We start from the raw sequence: 8,032 nt of genomic DNA, 5'->3' as shown, positions 1-8,032 counted from the left end.
AAAACCCAGTGGAATGGCTTTTGAATAGGGCTTTATACACCTGAGCACCACCTCAGCACTGGTGAGTTAAAAAGTCAAAAAGCTTCACTGCAAGGAATAAAGCCTGGAAAAGCCTGGAGTCAGTGCCTAGAGGAAAGAACCACTGCAGTGACTCACATGGACAGATTTTAGGCACTGTATCTTACCAGGACCTGTGACATGAACTGCTTCATTGTCCGTCTTCCTCCTCATTCTGGATATGGATACTGCTGATCTGACCTGCCATGTTCATCCTAGCAAACTGCTGGCAAAGACTGAAGAAATAAGCAAGAGCTTTGAAAATGCAGGGAATTTCTTCCTTTGATATGACAGTTCATCAATGCAAGAAAGCTGGTTGTAATTTTGATCAAGTGTTCAGGCTTCATTGGTAAAGACCAAAGAAAACTGGATACAGCTTAATCCTAAAGGTTGATTTTAAATACAAAAAAGATTGTCTCAATTCTCCATGGATTTCTGAGAAGCCTATGGCAGAATTTTAGATGGAGTAATTTTTTGTTGAAGTTACCAAGATGATAGCTATCCTCAGATAATGATTATTAATTTAAATTAATTTAGATCAGACCCCTCATGTAACTTTAGGAAATACAATTATCTCCCTTTATTTCACTGGGTGATCATTATTTAGGAAAGGACATAGTTATCACAAGATGGAAGAATTACTTACCAGTTTGACTCCCTTTTGCAGTCATGTGGATCTAAACTGTGTTATACAGGGATTTTTGACAGGGAGGAGAAGAAGGTAAGAGAGGACCCAGTGTGATTTATAGAAAATAAAACAGGTTCACCCATTTCCTAGTTACGGTCATTAACAGTGGTATAATTGTGCATAATCATTGGTCCCATTCTGGTGTACATTGCTAGAGGCTAACTAAACTTTGCATCTGCATAGAAATTTAGATGCAAATATGAATTGTGTTCACTGGTATGACTAGTGTAAAGTAAACAAAGGGTATTTCTATTGTATTTTTAGGGTTGAGAAACCTATTTTGTGAACAGCATGCTATCAGCAAGGACTTCACAGTTATTAAGTAACTGCAAAAGGACATGGTCATGTCAATGATGGGTAAGGAAAAAACCATATATAAAGAGCTCAGCAGCATTGGGATATTGATAGGCACTTGTGGTTGTCCCCATCTGAGAAAACTGCAATAATTCTCTCTCTGTATCATCGTTTCTGTGTTTTAAAACAAAACAGAAAGAGTTGTGGAGAGAAGGAAAAAGGATCTGAATGCCAAGCAGTAATGTGAGGATGAAGAATACAGAAAGTTAGAGCAAATGGATGGTTTAATTTCTCATCATTTTTCTACCAAAGAATTAAATTTGCAAGGTCATGTTGTGGGCTATTCAGTCAGAGGTATATCAGTGAATGTAACTGGATTCAGATGAGTTCCCATCCAAGAGATATTTAAAGCAGTGAGTTCCCTAAATATATGTACAAAACAGTGTTGTCTAGACTTGTGTTGCTTATGAAATCTTGAATTCCAGGAGTTAAAGGACCTTATTTTAGGACCTTAACAAAAAATGTGACCTGAGCTCTGAGATCCACCTTCCCAGATTTACTTAATGAGATAACACTGTATTTCATTCCCTATGACTTCCATGTACTTTAATATATTTTTTTTGTTTCTGTTTGAAATTCTCCACCAATACTTGTAATAGCAGAAGTTTGCTTAATAAAACTGCCATGGCTCACTAGTACATAGTCATGGTAGAACAAACACAGAAAGTACTGGTTACCTGAAATCAGGACCTTGCATCTCCTGAACATATTAGATAAGGGCTCACTTTAATTCCTTTACATAAAAAAGCTGTATTTCAGGTGTATGTGAAATCAAATGTGGGAAAAAAATTCAGAACATGGGAGATGAAGGAGAGTTTAATTACTGTAGAAAAGTCCTTCTAGGAAAATTTCTGAAAAATCTGTACTGTAAATTTTTTCAGTAATAAATTTTCCCTATTACCTGTTACTATTTTTATTTTACTAGTTCTTTTGACCCCTTCACTGCATGGCAGAGAAAACTATCATTTTAGATCTTTTAAACTGCTTTAGAAATGTCTGTCAGATGGTTTTGATTGAATTTGTTGTTAACAGCTCACAGCCTTAGCTTTAGGAATCCAACTGTGATATGTAAAAGTGGTATCTCAGAATCTTTCTCTTAGCCAAATGCCCAGTTTGCAAAGTCCTAAATGATTCAGTTCTTCTTTTTTATTTTCCCCAAAAACCTATCTAGAACTGTTGGTATAAGTGCAGCCCTGGACATGAGCAATGTGTATACAACACCCAGATTTTTATCTTTCAAATTAATATTAACCTCCGAATGGCAAGCAGAATTTATGTTACATTAAAATGTTAGGTAGGAGGGGAAATATCCATCAGATTTATTACTCTGTAACAGCTCTTAATATGCCCTTGTATGGTTGAAACAATGTACAACTTCATCATAGTTCATGGAAAATAATGCACAAATAGACATGGCAGGGAAAATGTTATTATTTCTGTTAGGGGACAGAAAAGATCCCAGCTTTTCTTACCTAACACACCTGTGATTGAGCTATACAAATATTCATAACCTGAGTGTTGATTGTTTGGGAGGCATCTGGGAAAAAAACTGCAGTCTTGAGCACAAACTTTCCCACCCCATAAGCTTCAAGATCTGAAATTTTTCTTTAGAATGGATAAAATTCTGCCCTACATAAATGTCTTCCCCCCAAACCTGTGCCACTACATCAACATATAGAAATAGTTGGCTCCTTCTAGAGGAGGTCATTTGATCAAACAAATAATATGAAATATATACAGGAAACACCTTGGTTGATGCATCCAGCTTTTCAAATCTCCTTTTGGTTTGTGAAACCAAGAGTTCCTCTCCTTTTTATTTAAAGCCACTTCTTAAATCCCATGGGCCTTAATTCTGAGGATCCCTTGTGGCTCAGCTGGTCCATGTGTGTAGCATATTTCATCTACTGCATGTCTACACACTGATCTCTTTAGGACAGGGCCTCACTCATTTGTCATAGGCTCCCTTTGTACATTCTAGCACTTGTGAAGGACATATTGTGAATAAAAATGTAAAAGGCACACTGGACAAAATTAAGACCCTCTGAAAGCCATAAACCATTTGAGTAGCTTATTATAAGCCAGTTCACCACCTAAAATGCAATTTTAATACAAAACCTTAAATGCCATCCTGGTGCTCCTTGTAAAAATTGGATCCTTTAATTCTAAAAATATCACTTTTAGAAAATCAAGAGAAAACAGCTGGGGAAGATAAGTTCTCATTTGGTGCATAGGCTGAATCCTGAGCATTGGAGCTCCTAAAAGAGGAGCAAAAATCTTTTTGTGTGTGAGGAAAGGCTGTCTGACAGCAGTATACCAGCTTCTAAAGGTTCAGAGCTTTGCCTTGTCAAGGTCAGACAAACATTTAGCAAATAGCTTTGAAAAATAAGCAGTTGTGAAGGACAAAAGAAACAGAATGATTACACTTCTTTAGACACCACGTGTGTTGTGAAATTTAGCTTGCAAATGATGAGGAGTCAATTTTATAGGACCACTTTGTGTAAAAATTTTAATCTTAAAAATACTGTACCCATTTGGTCTTGTATATACAGCAATCCAGTTTTCCATTTCTTTTAAAGAAAAATGAAAACATTGAAGTAGGGTTATAACAGCTTCTTTAATTTTTTTCTTTATTTTAAATTATGCTTATTCACCCATACATTCTCTCTCTGAGTATTCATTTAGAAGGAAGATTTTGCAATAGTCACATTTAATTTATCAGGGTGCAATAATTTGTGTTTCCCAATCATCTTGCAGACTTTGGTTCATTATACTATTGTTTCACATGAGTAAGTTAGCAAAGTTTGGATTGATTGACTCTAATTAACTAAAACTGGTTCCAGGCTGTGCATCTATTGTCATGGTAGCTAGCCACAAAGCCCCAAACTGTTCAGTAATGGCAATATAACGTACTATCGATATGAAAACTCCAGCAAGTGTTTCATGTCGGGCTTGTCAGCAAATGAAAATAGCAATAGCGGAGGAGGGAGAAAAGGGACGTTAGGACATGCATGTCTCAGAAGGTTTGGAGAAAATGCAGACTTTAAGAGATGCTGGTGCTCTGATCTTTTCACTTATTGTCATATTGGCCTCCAATGTGGAAAGGAATGCAAACCAAACTTACACACTTTTCTGTAAAAGAAAACTCCACATATTTTTTCATTAAAAAATCCCCAAAATGAACTCGAAACTCTAGACTGAAATAGGACCTATTGAATAATGTATGTGAACTTCTCCCTTTGATTATTTTATATGCAAATTTTCCCTTGCTTCTGTTAGTCCACTCGCATAAAGTCTGAATCTATTCTCTGCTTATTACCACCAAAGAGAATCTAAGCAATATTAATGGTTAATGCATTCTCTTACACATGACATGGTTGCATTGAAAGCTTAGGATAATAAGTAAATATTTTTTTCTTTGCTCGGTCTTAAGAATCCATCTGAAATTTAGCAAAATTAATCAGGACCTCAAAGGATGACCTGCCACTGCTGGCAGAGGTGTACAGCACCTCGACATGTCCAGAAAGTGCAAGTCTGAAAGTGTAGAACCTTTATTCCATCTTTGCAATGTAGGCTGTCTGCTCTCCAGAGATCCTTCACCTGGAATACCAACCTCTGTGTACTGCTACATGGAAAATGATACTGAGAAAAATGGTCTTGAAGAGCCAATGTCAAACACAGAAGCTTGGGAATTGCAGGACTGCTTTCCTTTTCTTCACCTACCTGCATGACTGCATTGCTGCAGCATCCACTGTCTTGCTTGGGAGCTATTTCTAAGAGGAGACCTGTGGCAGTCAGTGTTTACTACTCCCAAGGAGCAATTCCTTAGTGTGATATTAAGTCCTTACTGTGCTACATGGGCCTGTCTTCCCTATTTCCAAAGCATGTGATTCAAACCGTGATTCAGGAACAGATCAGCCATTAGTTTCTCATTATTCTATGTACAGTAATTGTAGAATGTGTCAGAACCTGTCTCTTTATCATAGGGGGTGCAATCTCCCTTTTACAGACTTCTTTGTCCCAGCCTTGCACATTTGCAGCAGCTGCCCCCTGTGCCCAGGTGGAGATGGCTCCCCCTGAGGTACCTGGGGGCTGGGCAGGAGGGTCATCACCTGCAGGTGCCAGCCCAGAGCCCCATCCCCAGCTGCTCTGAGGCTGAGCCCCCCTGAGCAGCCTGGCTGCCTCCCCTCTTCAATCCTTTCCCAGGCAAAAACCCTCTGCTTCTCCATTCGCCAAAACAAGGGCCTGCTTTTTATGGCATGACTAATTTTAACCTTTAACACACCAGGGTGAGAGGCACCTCCAATTTTTCCTAAGTGGCACAGCTCATCACAGGCTGTTTCCAAGAAGCTCTTTGCAGTTTAGTTTCATTTCTTCCCCAGCCTGGACTGAGGGGCTGAGAGCCAGGCTCGCAGGTGGGAGCTGTGAGAGGCCCTTTGGTCCCGTTGGGTGCAGGCACAGAGCTCCAATCAGCTCTGGCTGGATTTACAACCTGGGAGTGATGGAATTGGGTCCCGGAGCCTGGTGCTGCCCCGCTCTGACTCACTGAGCGCCTCCAGGCAAGGCATTTAACACCAGGCTGTGATTCCTCTCATTGCACTGCACATTACACCAAAAAGGGTCTCGAGGAAGTCAATGGAGCTACTTGTGGAGCACTTGTACTTAGTAAGTGTGTCACAATCTGGCCTTCGCTTAAGTTTCCCCTTTTATAGGAAATTACAGACTCATTTCCAAGGTTGTGGGGCTTAATTAGTTTATGTTTGCAAAACACATCTTATTGCTGGTGAAAAGAAATAACCATTATGATGATGATGATGTGTGCAGTGCATGGCAAGGTCTTGGGTCTGTCTAGGTTTTGCTTCATTTATTCTGTATAAAATTTAAAAAAAAAAAAAAAAAAAGTCCTTCCTTTGCAATTATTTGAAAACCTATTTCTAGCAATCGTGCACTCATTCTTCTGTCAAAACTGTTTGGGAAAAACACCCATCCCCCCAGCCCCCCAAACTTCTTGTGCAAGGCTCCCCAGAGCCTGAGCCTATGGCACAAAGCCAGTTGCCACTGCAGGGTGATGGAGACTGACCAGCCACAGCAAAGCTGTGATGTGAGTGGGGTTCAGATGGACTTGTTGTCTGACACTTGCCCAAACATAAATGCCTTTCCCTTTCCTGCACTCAGAATATATGCTTTTTTAACCCTAAGATGTATCATATCTTTAAAACTTGGCATTAGCAAACAGGGTTTTTTTCATCTGCTGTAATAATTTTTTTTAATTCTTTTTTTTTGTTGGGGTTTTTTGTTTTTTTAATCCAAGTATGGTTCTCATGGTGTAGTAAATGACATTAGGCTTTTGTAAATTCTTGCAGAATATAACAGATCATTGATTTTATAACACAGTCACTGCTTTTGCATTCTGATGAGATTATTAGTAGCAGCCTAGAATACAACATCCCTGCATACTGTTAGTTAAAAAAAATAAAAGTTTACTAAATGGTCTCTTGTCAACTGTATCTGAAAATCATTATAGTTTCTCTGGTTTCCTTTACATGGAGGGTTTCTTCTGTGAGCTGTTGGGTTATATCAGTATGAAGTTATAGAATTATTGCAGGGATGCTGTTTATTTCTCTTTAGCTATTTGTTTTTCTTCAGAAAAACAGTTTTTTAAGTATTTATAAATCGGTTTAAAAAATTGTTCACACTCTCAAGACATGCAATATTGTATCTGAGCTCAGTAAACATATTTTTCCTTTCATACTTTAGCTGAAATTACATTAGACATTTTTATCTCATGTCAAAGTGAACATAAATCAAGCCATTTTCTAATCTTTTCACACATCCTGTGTTGTAGCCTTCATTTGCCAATGAAGACATGAACCACCTGATCTTTCCAGGCCAAATTCCCTCTCTTCCACCCTGCATTGCAGCTCCCTGTTGCACACCCAGTGTGTACCAGCCCCCAGCTGTGTGCTGGTGACCCACACGTAACACCAGCTCAGGACCGAGCCTCAGACCCTGCTCACTGGCCACAAAGGAGGGAGGGTTTAAGCTTGGATATATTTTTAACAGACTAAAATGCTGGAATTAAAATCCAGCTACTGGCATGCAGCATTTCCTCTGCCTCCATACTGTTATTAACATACATCTGTATTAACACTATGACAGTCCACCCTACAAATTGATACAATACCAAATAAAGAGCCTGCACTGTGCACTGTAATGACTCTACAGGAGCCATTACATCTGATGTAGTCAATATTATACATTTTTTAAAAATGTATGAATGCATATTTAACTGAGAGATCTGATCTGCTCCAGCAGTTCTGGTCTATCAGAAACATAATATGCATTTTAAAAAACTGCTCGCATACATTTTAGGTTTTTACCTGAGAAGCTGAATGCAGGGAAATCTTTTCTGTGTCCACCCATGACATGTTTGTTTCAAAACAAAACAAAAACAAGTAGAAAAGCTGATGAAGACCGGGCTCTGTTGCCTCATAGTGCCACCTCCAGTGTCCCATTCCCTTTGCATCTCTCTCCAGCAGCTTTTGCTTCATGTCCCTGTGGGTACATTTGCTGTTTGAACAGGTGTGAGGAGTGAGCATCTCAGCAGAGCATCACTGAGCCTCTGCTGTTTTGCACCACTGCAGCTGCTGGCTGCGGTATAAAATGTGCACATACGTGTGCACTGAAAGCAGAGGGTGTTGAGATGCCACCAGCACTCACAGGCCACCTGAGCTGCACAGGGAGAGGGTCAGAGGGAGGGGACCTCAGAAAAAAATCCTAGTGGATACATCTCTCTCTCTCTTGAATGAGATCATACCCATGGTTTTGCAAACAGAGCAAATGTTGCTGTGGCCCTGCATTCATGGGGTAGGAGCAAACTGACCTGGGGAGCTGATTTTAGGATGCCACAAGCATCAGCCCAGGCTGGGATCTGGG

This window comes from Molothrus ater, chromosome 1 (genome assembly GCF_012460135.2).
Source record: "Molothrus ater isolate BHLD 08-10-18 breed brown headed cowbird chromosome 1, BPBGC_Mater_1.1, whole genome shotgun sequence".
NCBI classification, from domain to species: Eukaryota; Metazoa; Chordata; class Aves; order Passeriformes; family Icteridae; genus Molothrus; species Molothrus ater.
This window is presented reverse-complemented; position numbering follows the sequence as displayed.